General features: G+C 37.6%; 2 protein-coding genes across 5 annotated transcripts in view; one reads left to right on the top strand and one right to left on the bottom strand.

Annotated features, from left to right (window-relative positions):
* Positions 1 to 13252, bottom strand: part of Samuel (SAM-motif ubiquitously expressed punctatedly localized protein) — a 58332-nt gene extending 45080 nt beyond the window's left edge. For 2 of the 3 annotated variants that reach the window (XM_068294450.1, XM_068294453.1), the window contains exon 1: positions 12633 to 13252. The gene's annotated coding sequence lies outside the window, so the exon portion shown is untranslated. Of the gene's footprint in view, positions 1 to 1216; positions 1551 to 12632 lie in introns of those variants that run through there. The other variant, XM_068294451.1, reaches the window with a different exon arrangement.
* LOC137580421 (uncharacterized) overlaps positions 10694 to 15690 on the top strand; it is a 29328-nt gene continuing 24331 nt past the window's right edge. For both annotated transcript variants that reach the window (XR_011033005.1, XM_068294457.1), the window contains exon 1: positions 10694 to 10874. The gene's annotated coding sequence lies outside the window, so the exon portion shown is untranslated. The remainder of the gene's footprint in view (positions 10875 to 15690) is intronic.

Below are 15690 nucleotides of genomic sequence, written 5' to 3'. Positions count from 1 at the left end.
TTGAAGACTTCTTTCGTAAGACTTCATTCTTATACTTAAATCCGTGCAAAATTATTTTATATTCTCAGGAACCTGATCAGAATCGAATATACCCCAGAAATTCCCAAACAATGAGGGTATTAAAACTAAGTCTTTGGAAAAGAAAAGTGAAATAGACAAATCATGAGTTTATAAAACTTATTTTTTTAACACTATTTCGCCATATTTCTTCTCTTCAATTAAGTTGGTAAGTTTTGTAAGCCATTTTAGTCGTTTGTTGTTTTGTCCATTTATGTTGCTAATTTATCTTTGTTTGTATTGTCTTTAAGTAGTTGTAGTTTGTACGTACTCGTAGTTGCTTTTTTTCTCAATTATTTATTTTTTATTTCTAACGTTTTTTCTCTTCTTTTTTGGTTGTTGTTGTTATTGTAGAGTAGTGTTGATGACTTTATGTTGTTGAGTCGGCTGCTTGGCTATAAAATATGTCTATGCTAGGTGTTGGTTTAATTAATTTACTTGTTGTCAAATGATGAAGATTTTTATTATTTTTCTCTTGGTAGTAAAGTGATATTACCTGCCATTTGTTGTTAGCAGGAGAAGAATCGAACGATTAATATTCTAGAATCTAAAATTCGTTTTCCATTTCATCCATGATAGAAAATATTGAAAAACATTCTAAAGGATACTTAAGGTTATTTTATATGTATAAATTTTGTTCAGATTTGTTTCTAAAATTGACACTTTTCTTGTCTTTTCCTTTGGAATAGTTTTTGAGCCTATCTTAAGTTGATCGAGCTTAAAACTATCAATCATTATATACATTTGTTAACAAAAGTATTCAAATAAATGCATCATTTTTTATTTAGTGTCTTGTATTCTTAGGGTAAATATTTGATATTTATGACTACAAAAAGAATTCAGTTTGTTTTAGATTCATTGATAAATACTTTTATAAAATATTTAATATTTAATTGGCTGACTTTATGGAAATTGTTAGCATTGTGTATTAGTCATGAGTCCATGACAAACCAATACTGAGTTCAATTCTCAGACTGACAACTCGAAACAGTTCTCTCATTAAAAAAACCACAACAACAACAAATCGACAAATAACTTTAACCTTTTTTTAACTTTGTTATTCTTTTTTAAATGAAACAAAGGAAAAAGTTTAAGGTCACGTTAGCTATCAAATATTTAAACAGCTTTTTGCATTTTCAAATTGAAAATTTGAATTTACCTTTTTTGATTGTTTCACGTTGATTGCCCTCAAACTCATCAACCGACAACGACGAGACGTTCCGATCTATTGTGCCTGAATGGGAGACTTGACGAATTGACTGGCTGACTGAATGACTGAGGGAACTGCTGTCAATTTGTCAAATGGAAACGAAAACCAAAGTAAACTTGCCGCCGACGCCTGTTCAGCTTTTGCCTCTTCCTTCACTTTGACTACTTCAAAAAGTAAACGTTATATATATTTTGTTTCTAAATTGTTTTTATTACTTTTTAATGTTGTTTTGTTTTCAACAAAAAATGAACCTGTTATTTGTGCACTTTTTTAGATTTACTTTGGATGCACTTTTGCTGAGGCTTGCACTTTTTAAGGGGGATTTCCGTTGCGATAATATTGTACCTATACATTTGTGTAAGGAATACATATGTACATATATTATATGTATGCATGTATATCTTTTTGTGGATTTTATTCTTCTTTTTTTATAAATGCGTTATACACGTTTCTGAGATTTGTTGTATAATTAACATTTGTGTATGTTTAACCTTTAAACAAATTTTGTCGTTTGCAAATGATTTCATTCCTGGTTGCTGGAATATTTGACTTTTGACTTTTTCACTTGAACCTTTTAATACGAAATTTTGTTTTTTTCTCCCATTTCGTGTTTCACTTCAGTGGTTGAATGATTTTGCATAAGTTATAAACTATTTCTTCACTTCACTTTGACAGAAACTTCACTTTGCTGCTTCCTCTCCTCCCCTCACACTATAAGTCATTCATTAATTGCTGGTCACGTGCCATACATTCATCTCACGGATCATAAAAAATAAGAGATTTTTTCTTCACTCTCTCTCTCTCGCTCTTTCTCTGTGTCTCTTGTCAATTTGTCACGTTAGACACGTGAGCTATGTATATATATATTTTTTACACTGGTTATGAGATAAATGCAGAATGCGTTTTTGGTTTTGCTTCTTATCTGTTGTGGGTTATTTTTAGGTGGGATTTAGTTACGAGATACATTTTTTCTGTTGTGTGTTGTGTGACTATCCGTTACAGGTAAAAGATAAACTATATAACACAATACGGCAAACAAAAACAAAAAGTATCTTATGGTTATGTGCTGCACTTTACGCGCCACGGCGATCGGCTTTACGTTTATTTATTTCGCTCGCTCTCTCACTCTCACATTCTCTATTCACAGTCGACGACGACTTCCCCGTCCTCACATGACTCGCACTACGACGAACGGAAACGTACTAAACGCAGCCCCCAGTACGGAGCATGGAAAGCCCCAAACAAAAAAAAAAAACAACAAAAGCATATAAAGCGAAATAATAACAACAGCACACACCGAGGGAGCGCACACGGAGAAGAAGACGACAAAAAAGATACTCAAAGCCGCAAACATTCATTACACGTGCAGGCCACCAAGAGAGCCCCAAGTGATTGGAGAGCGGCAAAGAGAGCCAAAGAGTGTGCAAAGAGAGAAGACTGAATATCGCAACCGAGAACGAACCAGATGCAGAGTTAACAAGAAACAGCTGTCAAAAGCAAAACAAACCAGCGAAGAGAGAGCCCCAAAGTCTAAGAGAGATGGGACAGTCAGTTGAAAAGAGAGGGAGAGAGAGCTGATGTGTGAGCTTTATCAGTTGTAGTACAGTACAGATTTCACATGGGCAACAAAGTGATAAGCACAGGTGGCAAAGAGAGCACTTTGAAAACTGATCGCGTACAATTTTAATGATTAAATACGATTAAAGTACGAAGGATAGTCAAAAATCAAATAATTACACATAACACTTTACTCCATTTTCTATTTCTGGTATATATATTCGTTTAAATTTAGTTAAAAGATCATCGTCTTTATACTCAGTATCTACTGTATTGCATGCTTTTGGTTGCTCTTTACTCTGCTGCTATCATTCACTGATTTGCTTGAATTCTCTCTCTTTCCCTCTCTCTCACTGTCTGTCTGTCTGACATGAACTGCATGGCAAAGCCCGAACACTCTTAGCCCCACACACACACACACACAAACTCACTCGCACAAACTGACTGAGGAAAAAAGGGTTCAATGAAGGTCAGCTGGTCAGAGTTCAAGTAGCAATGGGAATGAGCTGGCATGACGAATACACGTACAAATAGCAGCAACAACAGCAACAGACAGCGATTACGACTACGAATCTAAGCGATAAAGCCATACATGGGCCTTACAACTTCATATTAGATGCATTCAACGGCGACAACAACAGCAACTAAAAAGGCGTGGCGGGAAGGAGTTGGAGGAAACATAAAGTGAAGGGAGGGGCTTCGAACAAAGTGTAGGCGTATTTGCCTTGCAACTGTATTTGTAGACGCGTATCTGTGTCGCTTTGGCCATTTGATACTTTGGCCTCGTCACTCGTTGTCGTAAAGACAGAAATACAGTTGGACGGAACGGATGGACGGCGGACAGCCCATCGTCATCGTCGTCAGTACAATTGTTGTTCCATTGGTGTTCCATTGCACTTTCCTATTTGCCCAGTTGTTGTTCGATTGAACTCGTCGAAACATATGCATATTAATTGCCTATATCGCATTATTCTAATGAAAAAAAGAAAAGAATAAAATAAAATAAAAACAAAAGTGAAGCAAAAACACACTCACTCGACGAAACAGCAGACGAACAAACGAATTCTATGTAAATCGAAATCGACCTGAACAACCTTAAAAAGAACATCGGAAAAAAATTAGTCCGGCTGCTTGAGAGAGAGTGGGAAAGGAGAGATCACCACCCCTCCCACCGCCCCTACACACACTTAACCCAAAACGAAGAAAAAACAAAAACAACAAATTTCAGGCAAAACAGAGGCGACCGACGATATGCGACCTGAGTTGGCGGCGAAAATATTTTTAGAACTGCGACCGACAACCGCTGCCGCTGCCCGCTGCCTCTGAGTCCACTGGGGCATGGGGGTTAAACGGGAGGGGTGATCGGCGAGGGGTGAGGGGGTAGGACATGCATATATTGTAGTACTTCGGTGTACGTATCTGTATCTCTCTCTGTATTCAGTTTTGCCATCTCCATCGTTTTTGTGCTGTATGCAGGGCGCTCAGCTAAGGAAGAGAGAGGTCAGAAGGTCTGTGATCTTTTGCAAACAAAAAACCAAAAAGAAGAACATATATATATATACATCTTTATATATATATGTATATATGTAGGTATATGTATAATTCTTCAAACTGCAGAACAAAAGGCAGGCAGTCATGTCATGGGATGTAGATATGTACATATATTTGTATCTGTGAGATACATTTTTGCCATCTATACATACATATATACATACATATGTAGGTATGTGTGTAGAAATGTGAATTTCTGTTGGCCAGGCAAAAAGTCAAATGACAAGACGCAAAAGAATCATAATAATAAATGAAAAACCGCCAGAAAAACGATTCTCTTTTTTTGATTTTTGATGAGAAATAGGTAAATTTATATACTAAGTTAAATACTTTTATAAATGACTCACATAGACATTTTGGCAAGTATTCATATTAGCCAAATAGCAACTTTGTGATGTGTGTGACCTTTGAATAAAATCTGGTGTAATAATTCTAGTATTCAAATAATATTGAAATCACATTGTCACTAAAGGATTAGTAGATCCACACTGCTTAGGAAAGCAGTACACCTCAAGATCCAAATAACCTGAAGCACATTTTTCAGGACCCCTGAGAAGAATCTTTTTAGATCAGACCTTTGTGAAACTTTGCCCAAGAAATATGGCACAAAAACTTACTCTCTCTCTCTGTTTAGCTGCATATTATTCTTGGCACCTCATTTAGCATAAGTGAATAAAATTGGACCCAAATCAAAAGTAAGGAAGCAACAAAAAAACAACAGCAACAACCTGCCACAGGTTAAGTATGTGTTACCCCAAACGATATTTGTCTTTCTTCTCATTGTATTGTATGCAAGGCTGAAAATTTCAATTCTGTTAAAGTCTTTGCAGTTTTTTTTTTTTTTTTTTTTTTGGTTTTTTGCTTGTTGGTTCAAAACTGTTTATATGGAGCTGAATTTTTTGACGCGTGTTTGGCAAACGAGTCAATTGTATGGCTGTCCAAATGTCTTTTTGCCGTATTTTCAGGCCATCCTCTACTCTTCTTTTCTCTGTGTGTTTGCAACATTGGAGATCGTCCCACACATACACATACATATGTACATTTTGACTTGCCCCTCATCAGCCAAGCTGGCGGCATTTTGCGGTATCGCGTTGTCAACTTTGGTCGACGTCGGAGATGCTGCGCCCTCTCACCTTGCCCTCTATCCCATCTCAATACCAAAACCATCCCATCCTACCTTTGCTTTGGTGTCTTCTGTTATTTTGCTGTTGCTTTTTGATTCATTGATGTTCTGCGTGGATGTCGTTCGTTATATGGTACTACAATTCTCATACATAGTTACATACATACATACATATATGCTGCATGTGAAATATATAGCCTACACCCTGAAAAATATTTATGGCTCGATAAAATAAAGTAAATGTTACTTGAAGATCTTGTTTGAGATGAATTTCATGATTGAAGATCGGGAAAGTTCATAAAATGTTCATCATTTGTAATCTCTTACAGATGTGTAGCAGTGACGCTCCACATAAGAGAAGAAGCAGTTCAAATTATCCTTAGATCTACAAGCGAACAAGCAGTGCAATTTTTTGGAAATGAAAACAATCTTATAATTAATTGGAAAATAAACAATCTTTTTGGGCTTTCCTTTTGTTTAATATTTTCAAGAGGGTTTATTTCGCCTTTAGTGAATCATCATCATCAGCAACAGCATTCATTCCATCATTCCCAGACATTGCATGTTTCTTTCACTTTTCAAACTCAAACCTGTCCATCAAATCATCTCCCCTCTCGCCATTTTCATCTGCTTCCTCGGGTCTCTGTCTCTGTGTGTGTGTCTCTTTTGACCTCCATTTCATTTTGTTCCATTCCATTTTGCAGGTGTCACTTTTTGAAGTACAGTTGCCACACGACCTGACCTCTTAAGCAGGCAGCACCAGCAGCCACTTAAAAAGCAGTCTCAAGCAGACGCGAACGATCTTTGTCGCCTCCAAAAAAAAAGTTGAAAAAAAGTTTTGCCTTAAAATGTTGTAGTTTTTTTTTTTTTTTGCTGGTTGCCATGTTTGCCTCATGTTCCAGCGACAGGCTTCAGCATATCTGGTGCAAAAAACTCTAAAAAAAAAAAAGGTGAACTCAACACGCGCTGCTGCCCACACGCCTTGACTTCGACTTCGACTTCAGTTTGGAACAGAGTCTGGTCCTCTGACAGAGTTGTAGTTGTAGTTTAAATAAAAAACTTTCGCATCCTAGCAAAGATTGGCACATAGCGTGTGCCGCTCTCTATATAGAAGTCAAAACATATATGTATGTATAGATGTACAGACTATATGTACATATATACAGATACATATGTACATATATATTTTTAAGATACCCACATACTAAGTATATTCAGATCAGTTCAAACTCTCTCGACTGAAGTGAACTCGAGGCGCTGCTCTGTCATTTTGGGGACATGTCTGTTTGTCATTCGGTCTGTCGTTCTGTGTGTGTGTGTGTGTCTGCCTCCATGAGTTTTCTATGTGTGTGTGAGGGCAAACGGGCGTTTGTATTTGAGGTCTGGTCGATGGTTGACGGTGTCGATCGGTCGGTCGTTTGGTCGGGCAACAGCTCTCTGTGCCTCTCTCTGTGGCATTAGCATTTTCAGTGTTGTTTTATTTTTAGATGGAAAAAAAAAATAACACACACACCGCACACAAAAATTGCAAGTGTGTTTGTCGTGTATCTGCGCCAACGCTTCGATATTTGCTTGGAGGTGACTGACTGACTGACGAACTGGCGACGGCATTTTTGACATTGTGACAAACGATGCTGACAGAGCGCGCCCAACGACATTTTGCACCACATACACCAACACACACACTTGAGTATGTGGGAAGACGCAAGATGAACTCTTGCCCGAGATCGTTGAGATACCACGAAGGTGAACAAAATAAAAAAAAATGCGAAGGTTCTAACTTTGGCAAAGGTTTTCAGTTTGTTGATTTATTATACCACAAGCTATGTAGTTTCGATGGATACTCTTTTTAGGGATGGGACCTTTTAAGCAGCGGGTGACACTGAACAATTTGTAGCCTCAAGTCCACCAAAACTGAAACTCTGTTTACTTCAAGTAGGCTTTGATTTAAGTTAAATTGGACGTAAATTAAAGTTTGTCCCTTAAAGTATGCAACATGCTGGAAAATTATTCATCGTTTTCGACAAGTGTCACTAGCATCTTTGAAATTGTCTTAGTTGACTACAGAATGTTCGGTTAGTTTTCCTGTTCAAGGATATAGTTCGTGTTAAGTTATGCTTCCCCTTCTTTACCAACACTAAAAAACAGATATTTCCATTGCTTCATAGCTTTCGTGGTGCAGCGAAGCTTTACGTCAGTTTGGCCACAGATGATCTTTAAATTGCAATTATTAACGATAACCGATCTCCACATAATTTACTCGCATTTTATCAAAGTTCAAAACTACAAATTTCGGCCTGGCGTTTAATTAAAGTTCAGCACCCTCTCGCAACCCACACACCAGGAGGAGCAGAAGTTGGTGGGGGAACACACACACTAAAAATCACGACATTTGCAATCATACAATTAACACACGGCCGTGTTGAGTTACAGAGTCTGAGAGTCTGAACTGTGCGGTGTGGGCGCCATTAGAATGGGATCAGAGGAGTGTGGTGCATGAGGGGCCAGGGGTAGAGGCACACTCGATCATTTGCCGTATACGAGTAAGCGAGAGATAGATGTGTACTGTGATTTGTCAGATTTCATATAAGTCGGCTTAAATCAAACGAAAAATATACTTTTAACTATTTATTTATTTGCCACAGCGTGGTCCAAGATTAACCTCAAGTTCAAGCTATCTGATCTCTTCTCAGAGATCTCTTTTTCTATCTCTCTCACATCAAGATGACACAATGCGAACGATCGATACAATTATGAAGAGTGATCTTTTACACAAACACACACACACACAGAAACACACTGTGATTTTTTGTTATTTTGTATTTGTTGTGTGGATAAAGAAAAATTGCTGAGTATATAAGGCATTTTGTTATTGCTGTTGTTGTTGTTGGCCGTAGGATCATTGGCGATCGCATAAAGTGGAGTTCATGTGACAAAAATGTCACAGTCAGCACAAGCAACAACAGCAACAACGATCGCTTTACTCGACTCCCAAACTCATCTCGAAAAATGAAACATGAAGAGAAGAGATTCATAAAGAAAAGACGCCGCCGCCCTCTCGATGGCCCCACGACACGATCACAAATGGTGAGTGGAGGTGGCCAAAGGGAGACGAACGGGTTCGTTCGTTTTGTCTTCATCAAATATTTACTTTGGAGTCCGCTAATGACATGAAACGGCAAAAACAAAATCATGGTGAGGCGCAGGAAATTGTTGAATTTGTTATTATTAGCATTTATATATACTTATTTTACTTCTTTTTATTTCTTATGAAGAGACCAAAAAGATTGTTTAGGGCGCTTTTTGTTAAAGTCAGTCCCTCAATTCCTCTATCAAGTGACAAGAGCATGAGAGTTTGGGCGAGTGTGAGGTAAGCAGTTGTGTGTATATCTGATTATATGATGATATATGAGTTGGGTGCATACGAATTTTTATGCTGATCAGCTTTAAAAAGGTTTCTTATATTTTTCTGCCATATTTTTCAATGAATTGGCAAATTCCATTGACAAAAACAAACACACACACACACAGACACAACTTGTTGTTGGCCAAAGAAAAAGAAAAAAACGGAAGTTCCTAGGAAAGGTCATCAAAAATCGGTTATACTACACGAAACTATATGCATATCTGTATAAATGTGTGTATATAAACTCACAAGACTTGTCTAACCTGAAATTATCACATTATATGAATGTTAAGACACACCCAGTATAAAAATGGGAGCTGCATTAGCGAAGGCAGCGTGAATTAATGTGAAGATCATCATGAAACTAAAGTCAAATGTGACTTGAAAAGAACTTGTATCATATGAGCAGAATCCAAACTCTTGTTTCTCTGGAAGTGCATTAAAAGCAAAACAAACTTTGTTTACAAAGGAAGTTCCCTCGGTTCTAGACTGAGTCTATAAGATACATACATTGTACTCTATCTTAAGTACACGGCTTTAGATATGATACCAATTCAAGCCAGCTTTTTGAAATCAACCTCCAGTTGCTATTTAGTTTTTGTAATCTTATTCCAATCGATTTGGGGCACGTGTTGGGCTCTGCACTTTTAATGAGAACCTTTAAACCCGTTGATCCAGACATTGATTCGAAATGCCTTTGATCCAATCCACTTAATAAAACCAAAATTCCAAAAAAAAAAACTTGGCTAAAGTTCAAAGCCTGTGTAGATATTCCATATGCTAATGTGACAGGTCAAACAGAGGGACTGCCCTCTCACATTGGTTGACGTCACGCACTTTAGTTCCCAAGAAGAACTTGCTCTTGTTTGTTTTCATTAAGTTGCGTTTCGGCTTAGTTTTTGTTTCTTTTTTGTAAAATATTTTATTTATTAAAATATCAAAAGTTGTCGAGAGATTCTTGTTTCTGTTGTTACCCTTTAAACAAATGCTAAGAGGGGTATACATAACTATCGAAGTCGAGAAACCATGAGATCTGATCTGCCAGATCTGCTGAAATTTAGAAAAATTTCATTTCAAGGACTCCTTGGACGCTCAAGTTTGGAAAATTACTGAAAGAAGGCCATTGCGAATTTTACTTGGCTAAATATTTTCTACTTAATACAGGGTATTATGTACGTCGACCTATCTTAAATTTGCTGTCTGGATATTGTCTCTTCATCTTGTCTGTGCATATTAATTTGTATACACAAATAAATTGTGTAGTGATTAGATTAATCTGAATAAGTCAGCTTGAGCATTCGACATGCCGATCGAATATTAGTAAATAAATATATAGATATATATCTAGCCATATATATTTTGTCATGGTGTAAAAAAATGTATTAGGACTTAAAAGGTTTATGTTATTTCGTCTCTGTATTTTTTTGTTGTTGCTATTTATTTGAACTTTTTTAGGGTTTATAGCCAAAACGTGTTAATGTGTGCATAATTTATATAAATATTTATATCCAATGAGTGGGTCGACTCTACCTATATTTCTTTTGGCTAACTGATTTTTCTCTTTGTCTCTCTACCCTCTCTCTTGCTCTCTTTTTAGCTATAACGAGATTTGCTTCAATGACTTAATCTATAACTTACACTTATCATGCATTAGCCAATTTTTTTAACCAATTCAATTAAACATTCGATGAGCCATCGTTTTAAACTAAAAGCACAATATGTCAAAACAGTTGGTGATTGTTAAGGTGATTCATTTGGATTCGTTCTGAACTTCGATTCTTAAGTCAACCACAAATGCCTAAACCAGGTAGCATTAGCAAAATTAATAGAATTGTTTTTCCTTTTTTTTTGATTTCAAAGTTTACATATATTTATTTATACAAAGTAAAAAGGACCCAACTTTAATAACAAATAAAACTATAGGAATAATAGTGAACTGAAGGGCCTCACAGCTAGTGATTTGTTGTATGGTAAGTCAAGAATGCAATTTATTAACTTTCTAATAATAACAATTTGTTTGAAATGCTATCACTACGTTCGCGCAAAAACTAGTTGGGAATCACAACTAGATAGAGCGCAAAAGAGAAAAATCTACCTTACAACTCCATAGTTCAATACATTACTACAATACAATACAATACTAGTATGTATATCCTTCCGGAAAGGATGTATTTACGAAAATACTATCTTTATTTGGTGACTAGTGTCAATTTTTTACCTTCAACCTTCGTAAGGGAAAGACTAGGAAGTAGAGATGTAGCAAATGAAGGTTACGGCAAAAATGCAAATGAAATGCAGGTACAACAACTGTAACAATAACGGCAAATGTAAAGAGAGATAGACAGACACAGATCGAAGCAAACAGCGAGAGAGCGAGGGAGACGAGGTGGTGGGGGGAGGTGGAGAAGAGGAGTAGAAAAGAGTCAAGTGCGCTTATCAAACGCCTAAAGCAAATGCAAATGCAAAAAAAAAAAAAAAAAATAAATAAATATACAAAATAACGCCGGATATGAGCGCCACTTAAAAACTGTAAAAACAATGAGCAAGCAGCAACAAGTGTGCTCGCACCAAAGAGAGACAGCGAGAGACGAGCAGAGAAGAGAGTGGGAGAAAGAGTAGACCCGGTGCTGGGGTGATAGAAAGCAACAACATTTGCACTTGCCGTTTTGGAGTAACCCCACAGCAACAATAGCAACAAACACAATAACAACAACAACAACAACAACCTCTGCAAAAACAAATACGAAACGAAACAACAAGTTGACAGGTAGCCGCTTTACACTGGCCAATTAATGAAAGCGACAAAATGGCAAATAATACTTTAACGAAATGTTAAAGAGCATTATGGCAAGCAGAGACACGATCGAACGCAACTACAGTTGGCACTCGCCATTAGCGAATACATATACAAAATTTATTCATTGTTTCATAAAAATGGTTAATTATAATTGATTGACATATTTGGAATAAATTGTTGTCAAACAACAGTTGCACCCAGTAATCATAATGTGGGTATAAATAGCTAACAAAGGAAATCATCCTTAAACAGCATGGCAAACCATGGATTAATTTTAATATTTCTGTTTCTGTCGGCATTGAAGAACATTTTTATTTAAGTCCAGTTTTAATAGATTTCTCTATCTTTTATCTGTTATCAACGACAATTAGCTTGTGACACCCACTGCAAATTCTGTAGGTTACATCAAACGAGGTTGGACTGTCAAGAGCACAAAAGCCCATATGCGGGTGAACGAGACAGTGCAAAGTTAGTGTGTGTCCCTTTCCCCCTTCATATGCGCGTGCTACTTTGCAATGACGATTGCGTCGGCGTTACTGTCGGTATCGGCATCGGCGTCGGCGTCGGCGTCGACGTCTACGTTAACAGCGACATCGAACAATAGCAATAGCTTTGGCACACTAATTGCAAACATGCGTTAGGACCTGACTCCGACTCCGACTCCGACTTCGACTTCGACTTTGGCTCTAACTTCGAACTGACTTGATGTACATATGTTTTGGTTTACTTTATTTCGATGATTTCGATTGCTTTGTCACAAGAGTTATTATAGCCGTCGTCATAGCGCGCGGCGGCGGGCAAAAGGGCCAAGTGTTTTTCAACCATTTACAGTTGGTGTTTATCGCACACACACACACACACAGAACAACTAACAACAATTTGCTGAATCATTTGTTTATGGTCAAATCAATCGTATGTTTGTATTAATTACCGTTTTAAGCTGCGCCTCCTCCTCACTCTATCGCACTCTCAGTCTCAGTCTCTGGCTCTGTCGCTCGCTCTGTCTGTCTCTGCTTCTCCTTGTAGTTTTTAGCGTAGTACCCCGTTGTTGACTGACTTTGCTGTCAAACACTTCAATGAAATGGATTTTTTTCTATTTTTTTTTTTTTGTTATGTGGAGCAATTGATAAAGAGGCACACACACGCACTAGAACACCACATACACGTATAAGCTCTCACACACACACACTCTCTAAGATACACACACACACTTACACTTAGCTCTGGTAATTTTGTACATAAAAATTAAGTACAATAATTTAGAGGCACGGTTTTTATTTTTCTTTTATATATTTTTATTGGCTCACAAACAATTAAATAATGATTGTTTGTTTTCTATTTGATTTTCCCATATGTATGTATGTATATAAGTTTTATTAATCGTCGCGTATTATTGTTATTGTTTGCATTGATTAATTGTTTAATTTACGTTTATTCTAATTATTGTTGTTTATTGAAACAAATTCTAATAGAAAGCTTTATGGCTAAATTGGACACTAAAAAGCTTCGAACGCCAAAAACCCGTCAAATCTCCAAAACGACCCGCACTCCACAGCGTTGCAAAAATAACTGGCCGGCCATTTCGTTTTCGAACGATCATGAATGAATTTCCACGACTTACAGTGCTTCGCACCCCAAATCGGACAAGGTATTTTTATGCCAGGCACCCATAGGGTGAAATGGTATATTAAAGTCGCCAAAATGTATGTTGTTACGAAAGGCGAAAGGTAGCATAAGTATATATATTCTTGATCAGTATCAACAGCCGAGTCCGTCTGTCCCTCCGTCCGACTGAGGACTGTAACTTCTAAATAAAAAACACATTTTAATAAATATAAGCCTTGTCCGGTTTGTCGTTGGACCCACTGTAAAAGAGAGAGATCCATTAAGAGATCCATGTTCCCCCAAGTTGGGGGCACCAGCATTTAAGAGAGAGCTTTTGAAGAGAGCAGTAGTCAGAGAGTGCTCAACTAAGAGAGCGTGATCATTTATCATTATGAAGTGTTCTGATTTGCTGGTGATATTAGAAGAGCCTAAACGACCTCTGATCACTACAATCAAATGTAAATCGATTAGAAAATGAGTATCGGAAGATTCCCATTACGATAATGATAAGGTGAATTCTTTTTCAAATGATGAGCAAATCTTAGCGTTAACTACTTGATTATGTTTTAAGGTGAATTTAGAATAAGATACTTTTGGAAGTAATTTCCGAATGAATTATTATTTTGTCGCTTTACCCATAAAAGTAAATGGGTTCTTCGATTAAAAATCGTATATATTCGTAACATTTACGGACCTCTGCCTTCATCTAATGTCAATAGGTAATAGACGCTTTATCATCTTATTAATCTGTACTACATTCAAAGTGGATCCATTGGTGGATCCCATTGAGGGGTAATCAATGACTTTGCTTGTAGTTAGGTGATAGTCCATTTGTTTGGGAGCGTTTGAATCGCACCCACTATTGTACAACTCAATGATCATATCACTAACCCACTGTCTTCCAATAAATTCCCCACTGCCAATCTTGGGTAGAAGCATTTATTTTTATGCATCCCACAGAAGAAATCGAAACAATTAAGCAAACAAAACGACAGGCACCACAGCATGCTCTGTGGTTGCTTGGATACTTGGGATGCTGAAGGCACTTTCATGATAGCCCCTCAAGATAGAAACTGTCAAACAAAACAAACTACAAGATACGCTGGAAACAAAGGCAAAGCTGAGAAAGTGTGCCTGTCCCTGGGTCTCTGCAGTTGTTTCTGCTTTTTGCATAGCAAAATGCTAACTAAGTACATGGAAAGGCGTCAATGACGACGACGATGGCGACCTTACCTCGAGTTCGACTTCGCCAACGACACATCAAAAAGGAAGTAAGAAAAAAACAAAAGACAAAAAGTGGGAAGGAAAAAAAAGCACAGAAGATGCATCGAATATAAATTAACTGGCATGAGCAAAGTAATGGAGCAACAACAACAACAACAACAATGAAGGCAGAAAGCAAAACAACTGCAACTGTGGATGCTAGTGGGCGGGCACTTCAACCCCATTCCCCACTCCTCCCCAGTCAAACCATCCCAGACATATCTATCTCTGCCAGCGATCGGCTAAGTACAAATGGTTAGAGATGCACCAAGCAACCGAAGAGCAACAGCAACAACTACAATGGCCTAGCGAGGTCAAACAGCAATCAATAAAGGTCAGCGACTACCGCCAAGGCACGCCTGAGTGCCTACCGTCAATGCCAGCAAGCAGCTCCTCCTCATCCCGCCCATAGCTCATTCCCCATAGATAGTGGTCCCCTCCTGCTGCCCATTCATGCGGCCCACGATGAAGATGCTTTATGTTGCAAATTGAAAGCTGGACATCCAATCGCAAAGCATAAGAAGAAGAAGACGCTAACGCAGACTGGGCAGAGGTAGAGAAAAAGTAAACGGCGGCAGCTGTAGGCAGCGCCGACAAATGTAGACAGTTGCGACTGCGCAGCAGCAATCGCCTAGGAAATCATTTAACCCATTGTTGCCGCCCAATCAAAATGTGACGTGTGGCCAAGGAATATTTCATTTGAATATGCCAAACATAGGAATCAATATTGCTAAAAAAAATACAAGAAAATAAGGTTAAAAAGGTGGAAAAATTGGAAAATTTCCCATGAAAGTATGCAATATGCTGGAAAACTCCTTATTGCTTTTAACAAAATATCTTTTAGAAAGCCTTGTAACTTGAAAATGATCTAATTATTTATTCGAAATACATTTTGAGACTGCTTAAGTAGTAGTAAGTAGTTTTGTAGTAGTATGAAAGAAAGTTTCACATTTAGTTGTTGAAATATCCTTTAATATAACATAAAAGGACTTTGAGGCAGTCTTTAATTTCATTCGAATTCTTTCATGGCCCATCAATGGGTTAAATAGGTAAATGGCGGATGTCGATGAATGTGGCATTAGGCGTATGTTTCTGAGGCTATATTATAGCCGAGACTGCTG

Source organism: Drosophila tropicalis, unplaced genomic scaffold, assembly GCF_018151085.1.
Source record: "Drosophila tropicalis isolate 14030-0801.00 unplaced genomic scaffold, ASM1815108v1 contig_845, whole genome shotgun sequence".
NCBI classification, from domain to species: domain Eukaryota; kingdom Metazoa; phylum Arthropoda; class Insecta; order Diptera; family Drosophilidae; genus Drosophila; species Drosophila tropicalis.
This window is presented reverse-complemented; position numbering and strand designations above follow the sequence as displayed.